We start from the raw sequence: 22,166 nt of genomic DNA, 5'->3' as shown, positions 1-22,166 counted from the left end.
CATAATATATATTAAATGGAGGCAGGTGAAAAACATATGAGAGCCCCAATATGAAATGCTCACAACGGGTGACTTGAATATAGAGGGCGGGTAAGCAAATAAAGGAAGGCCGAAAAGCAACAAGTAACCTTCAACAGTGCCCAAATTAAAACCTTGCTGGGCCAGAGATAAAATGAACAGAACATCAGAGAGCTTGGCTTGCACAGGGTAAACCAGCCATTCTTCACAACACAATTCAACAAAGAACCAGAACTGGTGGATGGGTGGTTTGCTGCCAGAACAACAATCACTGCTTCAAAGAATGTTAGTATATTTAGCTCAATCTCCATTAATGGATGGTCTGATTGCGGCAGTTCGGATGCAAAACCATGCCCTGTTGTTGGGACAGCAGAGCTCGTGAAGGGGCAGTGTAAGTAAGTGGAGGGCATATGCTCAGATTCAGCAAATCAGTATACAAGACTCTATGCAGCCAATCTAGATGAGGTGTGCTTGGTTGCTCTTGACCTTTCTCAGGACCTACTGAATTAGTTTCTCAAGTGGCAATGTGTAAAATAGGCCAAAGTCACAACAAATGCAGAATGCATCTCCTAGAGAAGGGAACTTCAAGACACAAAAGGCTGGACATTCTCATCAGGAGCAAATAGCCCTATTATAAGCATGTCCAACTGAGAAAAGAAGCCCAGTGATACCATTTGGGAAGACACCCTTTGTGATCAGCAAGGCATTGTCTGCTGAGCTCTTCTGCTTTGAAATTCAGGGAACTGACCAGGTGACTAAATTTGAGCAAGATCCTAAAAGGATTAAACGGCTGCCACAGTCCAGATCCTCCTGACAGAGTTTGAGGAATCACATTCCGCCCGTTTGTTGCAACACCACAAGGCAGTTGTGTTGTCAGTGAGGAAGTGGACAGACCTAACCCTGATGGAAGACATAAAGGTCTTGAGGGCCTGACAGATGGCATATTCCTCCAAAAGAATGATGTGGGGACCAAAGCCTTTCTTTCAGGTGACATTCCTGACCTTGAGTATATACATCTGTCACTACTGTGAAGTCCGGATGAAAGACGGAAATTGACCTGTCATCTGTCAAGTTGGCATGCACCATACCTCCATTGAAGTCCCATGCAGCTCAGTTGGAGATATGGATCCTCATGTGCTAAAGCACTAAGCACAAGGCCATGAGACAAAGAAGCCTCAGAACTAACAGGGTAAGGGTTTATACTTGAAACATCTGACTTATAGCCTCAATGTCCCGGACTCACTATGGGGGCAGAAAGGACTTTGCCGCCACAGTGTCCAAAATGGCCTCTATAAAGGGAATACTCTGCACCTGCAAAAAAGATGATATCAGTTCACTGACCGAAAACCCAGGATGAACAACAAACAAACCGTGGCCTGCGGATGGTTCAAGACTAGCTGAGATAAGCATACCTCCAGAAGCCAGTAGATGAGTTACAGAATATGCGTATCCACAGCATGTGAAAATGGGCCATTTCCACCAACATCACCGTCATCGGACAGAGGTAAGGCGGAAAGGCAGGATAGTGTGTTGCAAATGTTATGACCCCACCACAAACCAAAGCTTGTGCTGTGGGACTGGAGGATCAGCACATAAAAATACACGTTTTAAATGTCCAAGGACAACATCCAAGATTAAAGGCCAACACGACTTGGTCCAACATAAGTATTTCGAACTTGTCCTTCCTGGGTAAGGTGTTCAGAAACCTGAGGCCTAATATCAGTCTAAGTCCCCTGTCCCTTTTGGAAGGAGAAAGTACAGAGATACCAGTCTGTACCCTTCTCTGCCTCAGATAACATTTTGAAGGTGTTCTTGACAAACAAATCTGCACTTCTCTGGAGGAAATACTAGAATAGTCTGCTGATGGCTGGCTCAAGATAAGTGAACATAGGGTAGGGTACACATAAAAGAGGGGGTGAAGCAAAACCAGATAACTTGATGAACCTATTTGTTCAAAGAAATTGCACACCAGCTGCAAAGGCAAAAACGAATTCTACTGGACCAATAGGATCATCAATAGGGAAACAAACGGCTTGGTAGAGGCTCCAGTAGGAAGACTGCTGCACCTGCTGGCGACCACACTCTGCCACCACTCACTTTGAAGCAGTGAAAGGGCTAGACTGTTCACTAAACAGGTCAGGAGGGCTGGCGCTAATAGTAGGCAAGGTCATTAGAGGAACCTCAAAACTTCTTGCATTGTTGGTGAAACTGGTGAGCAGAACAAGATTGAGTGGCAGCTCTATAGTCCTTCAACTGTTCCACAGCATACCCGCTTTCTCACCAAAGAGCCCTTCTCCATCAAAAGCCACGTTCAACAAGGGAAGCCTACATGTCTCCAAATAAAACGGTAGCATACATTGTGTGCCACTGAATGATGACACTGGTGCCCACTGCCAGTGCAACACAATTCATAGTATCCAGAACAGTCCTCAGGAAGCTTTTGTCTGCATCCTGGAAGAAATTTACAGTCTAGGCAAAGGAGTTCTACACTCCTTAGAGAAGGCAGGAAAAATCTTGCTTGCTACATCCCAGATGCAGTTTTTGTAGCAGTCAAAGAAATACACTGTGTTCAAATCGACCAATGTTTGATTAGCAGAAAGAAATTCTCCCTTGCCTAAGGTATCAATCTTTTATTAATCAAAATCTAAAGACGCAGTAGGCAAGGCCTTAGGGTACAGCTTGCTTCTGGAGGCATGCACAACTATATTCGCTATGTAGTGTTAAGAAAGATATGTCCTCTGGAGCCAGCCAGTAGTTCTAAGCCATTGGCCAGCTGACCGGTCAAGAAGAACAATATTTGGAACACACCACCCTGAGGGTGTCAGTCAGGATGACAACAAGGGCACAGCCATTGATGGTCGAAGCTGAAGAATTTCACTCAACACCTTTGCCTACCTACACTCTGCAATTAAAAGTTCAAAACCTCCACGGCCCTGCGCACCACCACCCAAATCAAGGGACCTAGCTCAATAGAGGGAGCTATGGCATATTCAGGTTAGTCTCATGAAGTGTCCAATTCATAAGCATTCTGAAGTTCAAGATCTAGAACGGCATCAATATAATAAAGAGGAAGTAAGCTGTTCACCTCCTCATCATCTTCTTCATTGTGAAGGACATGTTCACGACCTTGGATGGCATTGGACCCAAAAATGGCATCCAATGATCTGTAAAGCTGATGTTGAGGCAGAGGAGCAGGAAGGGGGCCATCTCAATCACAAACTGCACTTAAGTGATTTCATAGCATGACCTAAGGTAAGCTCTCGATTAATCTGGATCTGCTGGCGGAATTGGGATAAAATCCTCTAGAGCGGAGGACAGCACCTCACTAGGAAGAACCAGAAAGCCTGCAGCAAGGGTGTGAAAGCTTTGCCTGGTGCCAGTAGACAGCCTTGCTAAGGCCAATGGCGTCAATCAGCCTCTGGGAAGGCCCCATCAGTGGAGCCAACTGGAGGTCCGATGTGAGTTGTAGCAGGGCCTCTCTGAAGGCCTCAATTCGCTATAGAGACAATGATGGCTCAGGAAACTCAGACACATTGGCTCGAGAGCAGGTACTGGGTCAGAATTAGATACGGATGTTGCAGTCTGGCCCTTGTCTTGTCAACTATCAGACTTCTTCCGAACGGCGGGCGTGTGAAGGTGACAACTACTTCCTTGACTTACCAGAGATGGTGACCGGGAACAACCTCAGGAACTTTCTTGGTATTCTTTAATATTGAACTTGACTCTTTGCTCCGTGATGGCCTTTTGGATGAATAGGAAAACAAGTTACTTACCTATAACTTCAGTTATCCAGTATTGGTATCTTTCATAGATTCACATGCTTAGAATCATCCCCGCCGACGAGGTGGGAGTATCGCGGTACAATAAAATATATACATAATAGTCATAAAAAACATTATACAATAGGCTACTATGGACAGTAAAGTCACTACATTAGCCTATCTTAGTCCTTTTGTAAAAAGAACGAAATCTGGAACACAGCCAACCAGGCTCCAGCACCCTCTTAGAACACTCCACAGAGAGGCAAACCCTCAGATTTTCGTAGCACAAGTGACAGTAAGTATGTAATAGCAATAAGGTAAGCCTCTACGGGGAGGAGGGTGGGTAGCATGTGAATCTATGAAAGATACCAATAGTGGATAACTGAAGTTACAGGTAAGTAACTTGTTTTCTTATCCAGTATTGGGGTATCTTTCATAGATTCACATGCTTAGAATCAGAATAGTTAGCAGTAAAAATCCTTAGTTGTATAGTGGATGGTGGGTATTATAAGAAACACAATAGATACCTTGAAATACCAATACAGCAATGCAAAATAAAATTCTAACCCTAATAAGGTAAAGCAATATATATATATATATATATATATATATATATATATATATATATATATATATATATATATATATATATATATATATATATATATATATATATATATATATATATGCACAGTATCAAAACAGAAAAGAAACAATACACCTTGTATATGTTAACATGTAATGACATAATCACCTCCTTACAGAGGCTTACCTTATTTAAAAAGGTTTCGCAACACTACTTGACCCACAGCTGATTCAGCCTCTGTCCCCAGATCAAGACAGTAATGCCATGTAAAAGTGTGCACATTTTTCCAGGCCGCGGCACGGTAAATCTTCTCCAAAGGTACTCCGGTAAAAAAAACAGTAGATGAGGACACTCTTCTTGTGGAGTGAGCCTTGAGTTTCACAGACAAAGGATGCCCAGCTTTAGTATGGAAGAATTGGATAGTAGATGCAATCCACCTTGCAATAGTGGATTTAGTAACAGCTGTTCCCGGCTTTTCACCACCATATGAAATAAACAATTGATCCGTCTTTCTGATGGACACAGTACGTGAGATATAGAATTTCAAACACCTTTTAACATCCAAGGTATGCAAAGTCTTTTCAGCAGAGGAAGACGGGATGGGAAAGAAAGAACGCAGTATAATAGACTCATTAAGATGGAATGTAGAGGGAACTTTAGGAATAAACATTGGATTAGTTCTGAGGAGAACATAATCATTGGTGAATTTCAAATAAGGTTGTTTGATCGTGAAAGCCTGAATTTCACTGACACTCCGAGCAGAGGTGAGTGCCACTAAAAGCACAGTTTTCCAGGAGAGGTACTTGAGGTCAGCCTTGTGAACAGGCTCAAATGGATGCTTCATGAGCTGTTGTAACATCAGATTAAGCCTCCATTCTGGAGGAGGAGCTCTGATGGGTGGAAGAGATCTGAAAAGCCCGTTTGGAAATTGTTTGATCAAGCGATTAGAGCAAAGGGATGCAGCTCCTGCAGAACGTCTGTAGGTCGAAATGTCTGCTAAATGTAGCTTGACAGATGTAAACATAAGACCAGACTTAGATAATGAAGGAAGATAAGGTAGAACTTTATCTGGAGAACATCTTAAAGGATGTATATCTTTTTCACTGCACCAAGAACAGAATCGTTTTCATTTCAAAGCATAAGTCTTTAGAGTAGAAAGAGCTCTTGCTCTTGCAAGTATATCTCTACAATCCTGAGGAAAATCTATCTCCTTGAATTCTATGAATTCCGAAACCAGGCATGAAGAGATGCAATTGGACTGGACGAGGGTGAAGAATCTGGCCCTTGCTCATTGATAACAAGGTCGGAACTGCAGGAAGGTGGTATGGTCTGCGTTTGGACAGTAGGAGAACTCCGTGAACCAATGCTGACGCGGCCATCGTGGAGCAATGAGAATCATGCAGCATAGTTCCATTTTGAGCTTGCGCAGGAATCTTGGAAGCAACGGAAAGGGGGGGGGAAATGCATTGCAAATATCCCTGTCCAACTCATCATTTTATTTATTTATTTTGAAAGTTTTATAGAGCGCGAACAAGATCCTTGCGGATATCAGAGCGCTTTACATAACAACCAACTGTAAGTTGAACAAACAAAAGTATGCAAGTAAAAATCCTATAAAACCACAATTCGTGCAAATATAGTAGGAGGATTAAGACATGGTGATGTATATTATAACAGGATCTAAAGAACTCGGGCCTGAGTAGATAGTGCTCATGTAAATTTTGCCATGAGAAACGCTTTAACTTCTTTTTTGAAAGAAGCGATAGAGGCATTCAGTCTGGTTTCAGGGGGAAGAGTGTTCCATATTTTGGGCACCATCCCTGAGAAGGATCGATTATACGTTTTTTTTTGTTGAACCTTTGTGGTTTCAGTAAAAGGTTTTCAGCACTCCTAGAGGACCTTAGACCACCAGAGATTGTCAGTTTGTGCGCGAGGTAGCTGGGAGTGCTGTGATGTAAGGCTTTATGAGTCATGCGCGCAACTTTTAGGTGGATTCTAGCTTCGAATGGTAGCCAGTTCAAGGTTTTTAAGTCCGGGGTAATGTGTGCACTTCTTTTCGAGCCAGTGATGAGTCTTGCTGCAGCGTTGATAGACGCTCTCAAGGGCGCTGTTGCAGCTTTTGGGAGGCCACATAAGGAGACACTTCCGTACTCCACACAAGGGATAACTAGCGCTTGTACTGCCAGCTTGAAGTCCTCGACTGGAAGGAAGGGTTTCAGCTTCCTCAGGGTATTTATCTGGAAATTAGCTCCCTTTGTAGCGTTACTGATGTGTTTTTGCATCGTGAGGTTGCTGTCAAGAGTGATCCCCAAGGATTTTGCTGAGTCCACGATAGTTGGTTGAACGTTGAAGGCGGTAAGCTGTTGGATCAAGTCATGCATTAAGGGGACTTTGACCGGTGGTGCTATGAGGAGGAATTCTGTTTTTAGTGCGTTCAGTTTGAGATGATTTTCTGATAGCCAAGACTGGGTGTTCTTGAGTGTGGAGTTGAGCATATTAATGTCTTCTAGGGAGTTGATCTTGAGATATAGTTGTGTGTCGTCCGCATACATATGAAATTGTACATTGGATGTCTGCAGGATTTCGGTGAGAGGTTCCATGAACAAGTTAAATAAGGTCGGAGAGAGTGAGGACCCTTGCGGCACCCCAAGTGTTACAGGAGAGGAATTGGAGAGCGTGTTATTGACCTTGAATTTTTGTGTACGGTTATAGAGGAAGGAGGTAAACCATTTTAACACTGTGCCTGACAGACCCATTCTATGCTCCACGAGATCTATTAGTTTCTGGTGTTTGACCGTATCAAAGGCTGAGGAGAAGTCTAGCAGGATGAGTAAGCACGATCCATTCTGGTCAAGGATTTGTAACGCATCATCAATAATGTGTGTCATGGCTGATTCAGTGCTGTGACCAGCTCTGAAACCTGATTGGTGTTTATTTAGGAGGTCAAAGTGATCTATGTCATTGGTCAGTTGTCGGTGTACACATTTTTCCAACAGTTTGGCCAAGGTGGGAATATTGGATATGGGACGATAGTTGTTAAGGTCCGTAGGGTCAGCTGTGGGTGTCTTTAGGATAGGTGAAACTTGGCCTACTTTGAGGGAGTCCGGGATGCAGCCTTGTTGAAGTGAGCTGTTAATGATTTTGGTCCAAAGTGGAAGAAGCCAAGGTGAAAGGTCTTTGACTGCATTGGCAGGGAGAGGGTCAATGAGGTGATTGGCCGGTTTCAGGATGTTGAGAATCTTGCCTAGGGCGTCTTCAGTGTACATCTCAAAGGAAGACCATGCTGCCTCGTTTTTAGGGCCAGGCTTAGGGGGGAAATGGCATGGCGCGGTTGTGAATGAGGTGGTGATTTCCGTATGAGGAGCAGTGTGTAGTAGTCGGTCATTAAGGAGATCCTTCATGATGTTGTCAGTCTTCAGATTGAAGAAGGTAGAGAATTGTTCACAGTTTGGTTGTGGGCGAGCTAGGTCTTGTAGCCGTTGGGGTGCGTCCTTGGATTGATTTTTGACTAATTCGAAGAGTTTTTTTGGGCGGTTTTTTGCTTGGTCTAGTTGATGGCTGAAGAAGTCAGCTTTAGTGCGCTTAATCTTTCTGTAGTATGCATTTCTCTTTTTCCTAAGCAGTTTGAGGTGGTGAGCCGATGGGACTGATCTCCAATTGCGTTCTAAGGACCTGAGGGCCCGTCTGACCTCGTTAAGTAGAGAGTTGTACCAGGGCTTGGAATCTTTAATGGGAGCTCTCTTAAGTTGCAGAGGGGCTGCCTCATTAATTATCGTGGTCGTAGCGTTGAGATAGTGATTGGTGAGATCATGGACGTCAGAGGTGCCTACAGGGGGCTGGAGCAGGTTATAGCTGGAGGAGGGTAGTGAGTTGGGTTTGATTTTTTTCAAGTTTCTTTTCCAGATCTTTGGATTTGTGGATTGCACTGAGTTGAGTTTAGTTTTTTTTTTTATATAAAAGGCAATAATATGATGGTCCGACCAGTCACAAGGTTGGATCGAGTCCACATGGATGACATCAGCTTTGGAGATAATGAGATCAAGGGTTGATCCTTTATTGTGTGTCGGACTGTTGCAGGATTGGATGAGGGCTAGATCATCCAGGAAGTTTTTGAAGCTGTTGACCACTGAGTCATTATTGTCATTCCAATGGAGATTGAAGTCGCCAAGGAATATTTGGGTATTTTGCCGCCCATTGTTAGAGGAGATCAAGTCCATGAGGTGTTCGATGAAGAGGAGGTTGTCTCCTGGGGGATGATAGATGGTGTGGAGTGACCATACAGGTTTGCCCTTGCAGCTGATGTCCAGGCATAAGTATTCACATGAGGGGAAAGTAGGCGATATGGCTCTGTTTATGTGATGCTGCTGCGATGTATACAAGCTATGCCACCCCCTATCTTGTCCGTTCTGTCTAATCTAATGATGTCGTAGTTGGGTGGTACTAGGATGTCGAGGAGAGGGGTGGAAGATTCTGTTAACCAGGTTTCAGTTAGAAATAAGATGTCAAGCTCCTGAGAGATGATGAGGTCAGCTATGTCGGCTGCATTTCTGGAGGCTGATCTACAGTTTAGCAGAGTGCATTTCAGATGGGGTGCAATGAGGGAAGAGGAGGGGTCCTGAGGGATAGGGATTCTTCTTAGGTTATTCTCACAGACTCCTCTGTTGTTGTGTGTAGCGGGTCTGCAGGGGTTGAGGAGGATAGTCAGGATGGTTATCTGAGAGGACGTAAGGGTGTTGGGGAGGGAGGGTTAGTAAGAGTGCAGAAGAAAGAGAAGATCGCTCTCTGAAAACGGATTGGTGCTGCGCATTGGGCGTGTTAGTGTGTTGTGGGACGGAACTGTTTTCCAACTGGGAGGGGGCATTTTAGAGGCGGATGAGATGAGGTCCAGGTGCTCGTGTGATTTATAGGTCTTTGAGGTAGTGAGGCGCAATGAATGTCTCGACAACATCACCTTGAACGAATGAAGCTCTGCTTTAATTTGGTGCAAGGCGATCATAATTTCCTCTAGTCTAGGGTCTTGTGCGGATGAGAGAGAGAGGTAGGAGGGTGTGTTATGCCTGAGGAAGGCTGTGTGGGAGGGTGTAAAGTTGGGGTTGCTGGCTGTTGTGAGGGAGTAGGGATAGGCTGGAGGGTGAATTGCTCAGAAGGAAGCGTGGTATCAGAAAGGGGTGAGGTGAGACATTATTAGCCCGCAGTCTACGTGAGGGTGGGTGACTGCGCTGTGGGGAGTATGTGTCAGGAGAGGCCGTGTCTGGCAAAGGGGAGGTGGCGGAACAGATAGAATCAGAGGGGTATGAGCTGTAAAGGGGGAGAGGAGCGATGGGCTTCAGAGGAATAGGTTCCCCATCTAAGGGAGGCACGTGGGCTGTCTCAGTTGTGCTGGGCAGTAGAGTAAACGGGTCAGGTGCAGTGACAGGGGGGGTGTGGATGGTAGGGGTGTACGGGGGGGGGAGAGCCATACAGCACCGGTGCCAGCGGTGGCCGGGGAGTATGCGGGGCAGGGGTGTCAAACGAGCAGGGCGGTGAGGATGAGGTTAAGCGCTGAGTGTGGGAGAGGGGGGTAAATTGTGTGGGGGACGGATGAGGACAGGGCAGAAGCGGGGAAGTATTGTTTGTCAGGGTGGGGGGGTTAATCCACTCTGTGTTGCCACAGGGAGCGGGTTGAGAAGGCAGCTGGGATATAGACATCCGTTTTTTAATGATGGGGAAGATGTTGTCTAAGAGATTTAAATTACGATCTGTGGCTTGAATGAGGATAGTGCCGTTATTATATATGGTGATGGTTGCTGTGGCATGAAAGAGTTGGGAGGGGGAAATACCCATGTGCGGTTTTCCTCGTAGAGGAGATCGAGAGAGAGGCTAGGAATGCTTTTCTCCATTGGGCTCTTCGTTTAGTGTGGAAAATGAAGTCTGTGGTAGTAACGCCTCTACGAGGTGAGAAATAAGGGTCCGCGAAGAGAGTTTCAGGGTGGAGTTTAATACAATTATGCTTGAAACGTTTGGCTGATTGTTTAGTTAGGTTAGGGTGATAAATGATGCTGTAGGTGTGTGTACCTGCACATTCCATGATGACCACCTAAAGCAGTGTGATGGGCGCTAGTGGGGAGGCGATATGGGGGGGGGGGGGAGAGGCGAGAAAGCTGAAGCCAGGGTCTATGTAGAAATGGACTGAAAAGAAAGGTGGGGGGTGACAGACTGGAAGTAGATGATAGCCCCGGGTGCAGAAAAGGAAGAGAAGTGCAAGAGGGGGGGAAAGGAAAAGAACAGGGTTTAGAAGAGAAGAGGTTAACGAAATGTTGAGTGTGGGCTAAAAAGAGAATCTGAAATGTGGAGAGAAGAAGCTAAGGTCAGTCTAAACAGTGGTAATGGGAGGGGGCAGTCGAAGATGGCCGCCTCATTGGGACTGAACTAATGGCGCAATTGAGTGGTCCATTGTCAGTTTCCATTGCCCAAGTGAGCAACCTTGTAGTCCTATGTTACTGACTATAGGGGAAGGTGGGAGCTCTGGGCCAAAGGGGGGACCAACTATGTAGATTAGCTGTAAGGACTTTGGGGGGGGTGAGAGAAGGTCCTATGTCAGTGGTGGTAGTGGCTCAGTGGTGAGACATTTATGGTCTCAGCCATTTTAGGCAGGCATAACTATGGTTGCCGCCATCTTAAGGACATCTAAAGGGACAAAACGAGCACACCAAGATGGGGTGGAGGAGTAGGGTACCCAAAGGGGGAGAGGTAGCCTTAGAAGGAATAGTTACCTTAGAAGGGAGGAAGCGGTGCCAAAGTGGAGATAACTTCGATATACCGACTAGACATGCAATGGATTCAGTATGGCTGAGAACTTTGCACTATCGATATGAAAGACAGTAAGCAGTGAAGTAACAAAAGGGCAAAGAACGCGCTGTCAGCGTTATTATGTGTGTTTGTGTCTTTCAGTTTTCTTCATCTGTGAACTTCATAAGAGGGGCGGGGCAGGGAGTATAGCATCAGTCGGTAACACGGGAGTCTCTGCTGCAGCCATCTAAGCCCCACATGCGAGCGAAGAGTCCAGCGATGCATCCAGCTGAGATCCAGGGGGCATTACGACCCAGAAGCAGAGGCCATGCAGCACACGCACTCACGCTGCATCCGTCACCTCTCTCAGCTCCCCGCCAAATTGCTACGTGAGCCCCAGCCAGGGGTTGTGTCCTTGTGGATCGGGAAGATGAAGAAACTTAGCCGCGGGCGACAGGGGAGCGTGTCCCGCTCACTACCTCGATCGATAACCGGGTAGCACCCGTACTCGCGCTGCCACCGACACCTCTCTCAACTCCCCACCAGCTTGTGCCCCAACCATGGGTCGCGTCTTTTGTGGGTCGAGGCAGTCCGAGCCGCGGGAAACAAGAGAGCGCGTCCCGCTCTATACCTCAGTCGGTAGAAGGGGGCCGAGCGGGCAAACAACACCGAGAGCACGAACCGGAGCCAGAGAGTACTCGGCTCTCCCCGGTTAACAGACGATGGACCACCACTGACATCGGAGTGCCCCTCCCGGACGGACTCAGCCAGATGATCTAAGACGGTGTTGGTGGCCAGGGCCCTCACAGCACGGCTCCAGCTCCCTCTGTGGCCAGAGGAGTCCTTCGATGGCGTTGACCTCGGCGCTCGTGCACAGGTAGGAATCTGTGCTTAGCATATGTGAATGTGAGCAAGTCCTGATGCTCTTTCGGGATCGGAGGTGGCAGGATGGCAATCGCTAACAGAGATATAGCCCCGATGGGGATCCCAAGCATTAGGAGCCCTGTCTTGCAGCTCCTACCAGGCGGCCATATTGGTTTATTCAATGAAGGCATTCCCCCACGAGCCCTTCTCCGGTTCCCAACTGGCAAAGAATGGGCACTTCCGATTGTTTTTGGAGACAAAGAGATGTAGATTTGGTCTGCCCCACATTCGAAATATGTGTTCCACAACTGATTGATCCAACTCCCATTCGTGACAGGACTTGGAAGTCCTGCTCAGAGATCCGCCAGACTTGTGAATTCCTGGCAAATGTTCCACCTTTATCATGATGTTGTGAGAAAGTAGCCATTCCCAAATGCTTAGAGCTTCTTGAGACTGAATGTGTGAACGGGTACATATTTGCTTGTTTAAGTAATGCATGCAAGTGGTGTTGTCGGTTCGGATGAGAACTGTTGACCCCTGAATCCTTGGGAGAAAAGACAGCAAAGCCAGGAAAATGGCTCGAAGCTCTAAGAAGTTGATATGCATTTTTGCTATCGCAGCGGACCACTTTCCTCTTATGCAAAGATCTTGAAGGTGTGTGCCCCACCCTCCTAGGGAGGCATCTGTAGTCAGGATGAACTCCGACACAGAAGGAAGAAAAGTAAACCCGGTTTAGACATTCTTGGAGCGCAGCCACCAAAGCAGCGCTTCCCGCATAATTGGAGTTATTTTCACTAGGTCGTCGAATGACCCCGAGATCTGCAGCCATTGACTGTCTAGTTCCTCCTGGATAGGCCTCATCCTTAGACGGGTGTGAGGTACCAACAGTATTGCTAAAGATAGTATTCCCAGGAATGATTTGATGATTCTCACAGAAGCGAACTGTCTTCTTTGGAGGTCTGATGCCAGAGAAATCAGACGTGATTGCCTTTCTTTGGACAAGAATGCCTGGATAGTATCCAAGACTGCCCCCAAAAATTGAATCCTTTGAGAAGGATGAAGAACTGATTTTTGGATGTTGAGGGACAGTCCCAGGGATTGAAATAGTTGAAGACATGTGGACGTTGCTCGAAAGGCCTGCCAAAAAGAAGGATCCTTTATTAGCCAATCGTCCAGATAAGGGAAAAGTTGTATGCCTTGAAGTCTGAGGTGAGCTGCCACCGGGGCCAGGAATTTTGTAAAGACTCTCGGGGCTGAACGTAGCTCGAAGGGGAAGACTTTGAATTGAAAGCAAGCACCTGCCACAGTGAAACAGAGGAATTTCCGATGTTTGGGGTGAATGGGGATGTGGAAGTATGCATCCTGGAGATCCAATGTTGTCATGAAATTTGCATGGTCCAGAAGCTGAAGGATTTCTTGGAGCGTGACCATGCGAAAGGATTTCTTTTGAAGATATTTTTTCAGCTTTCTTAAATTCAGGATAGGTCTCCATTCCCCAGATTTTTTCTTTACTAGAAAAAAGCGGGAATAAAACCCTTTCCCCACTTGAGAGCGAGGCACTCTTTCTATCGCTCCTTTAGAGAGCATGGTTTTTGCCAGATGTGGTGGATGTTTCTTTAAAGGTGGGTGAGGAGGAGGGATGCTGAAAAATTCTAGGGTGTGCCCAAATTTCAGAATATCCAAGACCCACTTGTCAGTGGTCAATCATTTCCAATTTTTGAGATGTCGGGATACATTCGCACTCCTGGAGATAAGGTGTGGCAGAGCTGCTGCAGGTGCTAGGAAGTCGTCACTGTTTTCTAGCAGAATCCCTGTCCTGTTGAGGCTGTCGTCTTCTATTCTGCAGTCTATAAGCGGCAGCCGGAGGGTTTCTGTAGGACTGCTGCTGTTGCTGCTGTTATCTTCCCTGATAGCCTTGGGACTGTTATCATTGATAGCCACCACAAAAGGAATAAGATAATCTGCCCCTGGATCCCCGAAAAGGAGTCTTCCTATATTGTAAGGTGCCAAGGGCTCTGGCAGTGTCAGTATCTTTTTTGATGTCTTGCAGAGCCTCATCTATATGTCTGCCAAAGAGAGCATCTCCATCGAATGGCATGTCCAAAATCTTTGTTTGGACCTCAGGGCGAAAGGTGGAAGATTTCAACCATCCCTGACGTCTGAGGACTGCCACTCCAGCTCGATGACGAAAACCTAACGAGGCTAGGTCCATAGATATATCAATTATTTTGGATGCAGCCGGACAGGCAAGCAGGAGCATTATCTGGTGCTTTGTATTTTTTATCGATTCTAGGAAGAACCGCAGGCACTGAAAATGGATTTTTCATTATTTTAGTTCCTTCTTCCCAGATATGATCTATTATAGGGATAGAACGGACGGACTTTCTACTCTGGTCTTTAAAATCGTAAAGGTAACAATCTGTTTGCTGTTACAGGACGGTGAAATCGGGTTGCTGCCCTCTCCATAATTGCATGAAACCCTCCAAAATCTTCAGGAGGGGAATCTACTGCCGGAGGAACTGGCGAAAATGGCGTAGTGATCAAGTATTCATCCCATTCATCCACAGTCGTGGGCGAATTTGGTAGTTTCCCATCCTCTGCAACAGTATCATCATCATTATCCTGGATTGAATGCTGCACAGGTAAAACATCCTAAGGTTCATCAATAGGGAAAGACGGACCTGCGATCTGCAAAACAGGCGGCGTAGAAGGTTGTGTTGGAACAGGAGCTGCTGGTGGAAAACGTGTATGATAGTCCCTTAACATAGCGGTCAGGTCTGGCACCAAGGCAATAGGCATTTGCACTATAGGTTCCTGCTGCAATGGGGTCTCTTGAGGACCTCGTAATGACTCACAAGGCTCATAGTACTCTTCCTCATCTTCTATATCCTGATATTTAATCCGGAGTTGAGAAGGATTGCGTGCTGGGCTAAAAAGCTAAAAAGCCCATCATACTCTGACTCTTGAAGATAGTCACTAGGAGGCAAGGGTCAAATATGAGAAACGTCCTAGAAATACTTTCTTGAAGATGGGAACGTCGACGATAGTTTCGATGTCAAAACTGGTGTAATCTGTAAAGATGTAAGCCTCTTACGCTTCAGCGTCGATGATATGTATATAGATGGTAATTCAGTTCCAGCCGAAATAGCCATAACAGAAGTTACCGTCGACGTTGTCATCATCGACGGAAAAACCATCGCCGACGATGCTGTAGTCGAAGCCGCTGCAGTCGTCGACGGTGGACTCGTCGACGGGAGTTGAATTGTCATCGGCAGGTGACTAATCGTCGGCGAGGTGGGCATCGACGAGAAATGATTAGTCATCGTCATCGGTACCATCGACGGCGACGAAGCAGGCAATGTTATCATTGTCGACGGTGCCGCCGTCAACGGAGCGATCGTCGACGGCGAGATGTTCTTCGTCGACGAAGAGGAACCACTCACCGTCTGAGGAGATTTCGTCGTCGACTGTGCTTTTTTCGACGTCGAAGGAATCCTGATAGATTCAGGGTGTGTTTTTTGCTGTTTTGAGGCAGTTTTAAGTGAAATGGTTCCTCTTCCACCAGAGTTCTCCTCTGAAGAGAACGAAAGCTTCTCTTTTCTAGAAGAAGAGTGACCAGTCTCAGAGTGAGGCTTCTTCAAGGTCTTATTCTGTCGCTCAGGGGGATTATCAGATCTATCCCTCTTCTTGGTTAGAGGGGTGGACACCTGAGGACCAACACAGCCATCATCTCCTGAAATGACATCAGATGTAGTTTTCAACTTCTGAAGCCAAACCAGCAATCTTCCTTCTCTGTCTTTTAAAGACTTGGCAGGAACATTTCTACAAATTCTGCAGTCTTTGACTTTGTGAGCCAGATAAAGACAGTAAATACATTCTTTGTGGGGGTCCTCGAAATGTAATCTCTTCTTCCCACATGAAGAACAAGGCAAAAATAAGCTTTTCTTTGAAGAATCAGACATAACTACTCATAGAGTTCAACCAAAGGTGAAGAAAACTGAGCAGAGCCCAGGGAGACTCCCTGTATCAAGACTTGCGGTAGAAAAGATGAGGGTTTGCCTCTCTGTGGAGTGTTCTAAGAGGGTGCTGGAGCCTGATTGGCTGTGTTCCAGATATGGTTCTTTTTACAAAAGGACTAAGATAGGCTAATGTAGTGACTTTACTGTCCATAGTAGCCTATTGTATAATGTCGGCGGGGATGATTCTAAGCATGTGAATCTATGAAAGATACCCCAATACTGGATAAGGGAGCATTTGTCACAGGACTTGGAGTTGCGTTTGGTGAAAAGGCACCAAAGGCAGCCAGAGATCCCTACACAAAAATGCTGCACAACTTAAACCCTGTCATTTTCTGGGAGGACATTCCTGCATACTGTCTGTCAAAAGTTATAAGAATTCAGTAAAAAACTAAAAGCCTGCAAAAAGTTGAGAGTCTGGATCTGAAAAGAATGCAAAAAATGAACTGGTATCCGTACACAGGTGTGGCACCTATATGTGGCTCCTAGTCATCATCTTAATATCTGGAGGAGGAGCAGAGTCATGATGGAGACCACTGGCACAAGCTACCAGCATGTGAGAGTTAGTGAATAGTTTTTTTAGTCTGGTGTCTGAAGAGATTCAAAAAGTGAGGAATATGCAGTTAGATATGTCTATCAAAATGTGCTGTATTCTTTATTATTCATGTTAAGCTTATGTCAAATATAATGTTGTCAAGAACAATTGAAATATATGATTAAAATAAATTAATAAAACTCAAATTCAAATGAAGCACAAACCAAGCTTGGAGGTGCAACAGAATACTTCACATGAAACATGTTGTACTGTACCAAGAGCATTGTCAGGTTCCAGGCACATGGGTGTGAACATGCAATTAGGACAGCGTTGGAGAAAAGTTTTGTTTTAAATATTTATTTTTTTAAAGTTTTAATTTGAGGGTGTGGCTTAAGGAGTTGATTTGACAGATGCTTTTCTATAAAAGAAATCCTCAAAATCCTCTCCTAAGCATGCATCCTGGGGTCTGATCTGTCGACATCCAAGGCCCTTCCGACTAGCATTCGATAATGGCCGAGGAGTGATGCTGCTGGCAGTCTGCCTGCAGTGAAGCCCCCCTGCAGGGATGAGAGCACGAGGGCTGTAATTTTGGCAGCTGTGGCCTGTGAAATATAATGGAGGATGGTACCTGGCGCCCTTGCCTCAGGAGAGCGGTGGTGCCTAGAGGAGACACCCTGCAGTGCTCGCTGATGGTTGCGAGGGATCAGGTGTCTACCGGAGATCACGACCTAGCCTAAGTCTTTCTGAAGAACTAAAGGTAAACTGGGGTATGGTGAGTGGGGTGGCCCCAATTTTGTGCAGCCTCCTCTCTCCCTGCCTCGTTGAATCGGACACATGTGGGCTCACCATTCACATTGCCCTGATATAAGGCTGGGGATCGCCTCCCCCCCCACACACACACTAGCATAGTCGCTGGCTGAGAGTCACTGGCACTGAACCTCATCAATCTTGCCCTCTTGATGGGGTGACTTTGGAGACCAGGACCTGGGCCCCCTCTCATGACTTACCGGAGGTGGAGCAGCATGGTCAGTGTCTGAGACTGGCGTACCCCCCTCAGCCCACTGAACCTCGCATTGATGCCCACAGGGGGCTGTGGGGCAAGAAATAAGGGAAGCTGAACTGGAGTAAACATCTACATGAGACTTATGAGATGAGGCCACATAGTTTTGGCCCGCACCCCACTTTCTGCTGCTTCTGTCCCTTCACTCGAGCTTGGATACACTACAGAGTTACCCTCATCACTGATGTGCCTGGGCCTCATTACACATAACTTTGCTCATTGACACTGGAGCCCTGTGACAAATGTTTGCTAGCCCCTCATTTTATTATCTACTTCACTCCAGCAATAACAGCCATTTTACAGTCCACACACAGACTGATCCTTTGGCTCCCATATCGAATTCTATAGGCTTTGAGACTATGTATATATCCAAAGCAGAGGGGAACTCCTCGTGCTGCCCAGGATCATAGTATTTTAACTAGCTATCCAGGGGCTGGCCGGGCGCAACCATTTGCTAGAAATTAACAGTGTTCTACATGTAAACTCCCCATTTTCAAGATGGGGGAAAGGGTATGGGATGGGGAATAGTCGTGGGCTGAACTCTGATCTCCCGCAGAGTTCTATGCACCCCAGGTCAGCATGGCTCGAGATTAACTCTGATCTCCCGCAGAAGTCTATATACCCGGTTCAATATTGTCCAAGATAAATTCACTGAAACTTTCAAGTAGGTTACCCTGGATGAATTTACCAGCAGGAGCCCATCACAGCTTGACACCATGACCACTGTGCATCACGAAGGAAGTATACTAACTGGTGAGCTACCTGAATGTCTCCTATTCACAGATAAGATCCTCTGGCACAACTCATGACAGAATTTGAGACAATTCTTTGACAGCATCTCATCATATTACGTCTTTGCACTTCTACAATATGTGGATTTCAGAAGATGATCCCTAGCTTACAGTCCCTTACTTTATTGTGGACTTGCTTCCCGAGCTTGAAAACAGGTGGTAACATACTCTGATGTCTGCACCACAGTCCAGAAATTAATACCTCAGTCGCTGGGCAGAAGTGAGTGACTTTAGCCACACAGTTTGACTTTGTCTAGGATTCAGGCTCTTTTGGGTGGGAGAATCTCATACATTCCAGCATCTTAGCTCAATAGGGACAAAGCATGGATAAATGCTGCATACTTGATATCCCTATTTGTGAGGTCAGGGGATGCGCCCACAAAAGTAGGAAGATATGGAGAATCTGGGAAGAATACCAAGGACAAGTCGGAGACACTGGATCCATAATTTTCCACGACGTGAACATTGTAATAAAAGAAGACTGTACTGGGACTCGAGCTCCACTTTTACCTACTATATCATAAGACGAAGCAGCTGAGAGATTCATCGGATACATATTATTGATATACATGTGATGTAAATACTTGCGTATTCAGATGCCTTTGGTTTTTATGATAATACTGGCTATGCAATATAAAAAATGAAAAATTGAATAAATACAATTAAAACATTTTTATTTCAAGGCACATGGGCACTAAGCTACTTTTCCAAAAAATAAGACTTCTGGCTAAGTGTCAAAGCTGAGTCCCAACACTAGTCTCCATGAATTAATGTGAACACTCAGCCATATTTTTTGTTTGTTTGAGTAGTACAACTATAAATCAAGCACATAACTAGGAAACTGCATAAGCAAAATTGATATGCCCTCAATTCAATTCTGCCTTGAATAAGTGATGCTCATTTGCGATTATCAAATGTTCTCCAGTAAGCACAATTCTGCAGGCCCTTAAAGACCATGAGTGCTCACCGGAGCTTCCCTAGATCAACATAGAACTGATCCATCAAACTCCAGAACACAGTCACTTGTTCTTAGATGTATCCCTGGAAGGTACCCTCGATCTGCAGACAGTGGTTAAGAAAATAATGAGTTCCCTGCCTAATGCAAACAGAAGCCAAGGCACTGAACTTCATGTTCTGACATAATTTTGAAACTTTCGAGCTGAGAGTTAACAATACAGCCATAGACAGACAACTCTCTTATTTTCTTCTATTTCTTCCAGAAAAGGCTGCACCTTTTCTACAGGCGCAGCCCATGAAACAAACCGCTACCTCAACTCACTGAGGTATTTCAAAAACATGTATTTAACCATGACACACTCCCTGAATACCCCTTATTCTGAAACCTTCAACTAGTCAGCACTGCAAGTTCAACACTACAAGGACATCCCTGCAGTAAACTTAGGTCAGAAAATCTCCTAGATACAGGAATCCATCAAAGTCAACTCAGCACCTTTGAGTTTCCTTCCTAACACTCTTCTGGAATTTCCCCGCCTTCTACCCTTTGTACAAAGAAAATGGTAAGCTTTGCCAAAAAAATAAAAGGCTCTTTATTGGCTAGCTGAGCTGTGTTCAGCTGTGTGTGAAACAATTTTTTCATCACTTGAAACAGATCTCATCTTTCTCAATAATGCCTACTTTCAATGTGGAGCTCTCACAGACACACAGAAAATGCCATAATTACAGCTCTCCTTAAGAAACTATCACCCGACACCAAGGTCTTGTTTAACTACTGATTTCCAACTTACCCTACATCAGCAAGATCACTGAAAGGAAAGCCACAAGGCAGCTTCAAGAATAAGTCGAACCTAAGCACACTCTGCATGGTAGTGAATACTTGCACTGCCCCCACAAAGAGACTCAAACATCCCTACTAATATCTAAGAAGAATTGTTTATATATTTGGGTGACAATAAAGATTCTTCTCTCGTACTTTAAGTTATCAGTGGCATACAACAGCGTGGACAATGACAACTTACCGAAAAGGGTCTTGGCGGAAGTATCTAGATCCATCATCAAATTGATCACTATCCTAATTAGAATCAATATATCTGGATGAGATCAAAAGACTGTTAACCTCACACGGTGCATTATAGGCTATTTTAGATCCATCAATAGGAAGTATGTTACTCAGACAACTACTAGAACACTTGAGCACCAGAAAGAAAAGAGCACTTAAAGAATCCTGCTCCTGGAGTGCATTCTAATGTTGGAACTCCTTCTAGTCTCCCATCAGAACAAACCTCTCCTATGGATTTTTGTGAAAAGAAAAGGCATCTCTTTTGGCAGCCTATGCAGTCATTCCGTTCCTTTAACTCCAAAAATAGCATCTTGTAAAGCTTAAGGTATACTCTTCTTTTGTCTGAATACTGTATATATTTTAAGTAGATCCTCATCATGCTCCGTAGGACTAAAAATTATCCAACAAAATATCTAATTTTGCTTTGTCTGGAATGTAATATCTTCTTGTGATTTTTGTGATGTATCCCATTCCATGATCAGATGGAGAACATTTTCATTATTAGACCCTACAACTTGTTTAACACTCACTGTCACTCTTGGGCCATATGTGTGCTATGCAAAACAACAAATTAAATAAATAAATAAGTATTCAAGTCATCTGGCCCAGCCTTTTCAGCAATATCAGATGAACCACCAAACGTACGCTAATATTATATTCCTCCAAAATCTACGAGGAAGTCCTTTGAAAAAAAATCATATGACAATTTAGTTAGTTTAAACAAATCACGCATGTCCATCTACTGAATAGCAATGCTTGTTCACCCCGACGCTTGAATATTCTTTCATCCTGTCTCTCACAGATTCCCAATGTGTGGACATCCTTCTCAACTAACAGGGAGACTGGAAACTACTTCAAAAGCTATTAAATGGGGCTTTGTGCACCAATAAAGAGCATGTCTTTGTTTGCCATATATGCGTGCATTATACATGGCATGCCCCTTTACCTGTGCATATGTGCACCCTCACCAGTTCTCTGTTTTTCTGCCAGTCTTGCTCAGAAACCCATTCTCTGGCGATCAGCAATTTCCCAAACTGGGCCATGATATCCTGATTTATTCTTTTTTTGCTTTCTTTCCCTCACACTTTCAGCTTGGATACATTAAGCTGACATGCTCTTGAATAAAGCCATGTGTAGCAAGGCAAATTTGTCATGTCACTCAACAATTGCAGCAGCTGAACAGACATAGCATAGGCATTTCGTTTGGGAAAAATGTGTTCTGTGCACACCTGATCTCCATGTACTACCATCAGTATGAGGTGCCTTTAGAAATACCGGCCGTGCATGGAGTTTGCGGTATACTTACCGTGGAGACGATATGAGATTTCATCATTAGGAAGATGCATACAGGGTCTTGAGCATGCTTTCTGCTGATGAGGTAGTGAGGCACCCTACCAGGACACTGTCTTTTCATTATAGAGGTCACCCTCCATTTCCTTATAAGTGTTGTGAGTAACCCCCAAGTAAGGTGAAAGCACCACGTTTCACAACCATCTTTACACAGGTACGAGACAAGGTTTCTTATACGGACCTGTTTTTTTGTGTCCAGGAAAAGGTTGGCAAGCACCCAAGAGTTGAGGATCCTTCAGGACAAATCTTATTCTGTCCAGAGAGACTCTTGCACCATTCTTTCAAGCCTAGGATCCTGTCTAGGCGCAGAGATCCCAAGTCACGCAACTAGACATGGTTGCCCATTGTCTTTTCTTAAATACAAATACAATTCAGACCACAATAAAACACAATCTGAAAA

General features: G+C 45.1%; 1 protein-coding gene across 11 annotated transcripts in view; it reads right to left on the bottom strand.

Annotated features, from left to right (window-relative positions):
* Positions 1-22,166, bottom strand: part of ANKRD26 (ankyrin repeat domain 26) — a 1,120,330-nt gene that overhangs the window by 501,638 nt on the left and 596,526 nt on the right. The gene's annotated exons all lie outside the window — the stretch shown is intronic.

The sequence above is a fragment of the Triturus cristatus genome, chromosome 4_1 (assembly GCF_964204655.1).
Source record: "Triturus cristatus chromosome 4_1, aTriCri1.1, whole genome shotgun sequence".
NCBI classification, from domain to species: Eukaryota; Metazoa; Chordata; class Amphibia; order Caudata; family Salamandridae; genus Triturus; species Triturus cristatus.
This window is presented reverse-complemented; position numbering and strand designations above follow the sequence as displayed.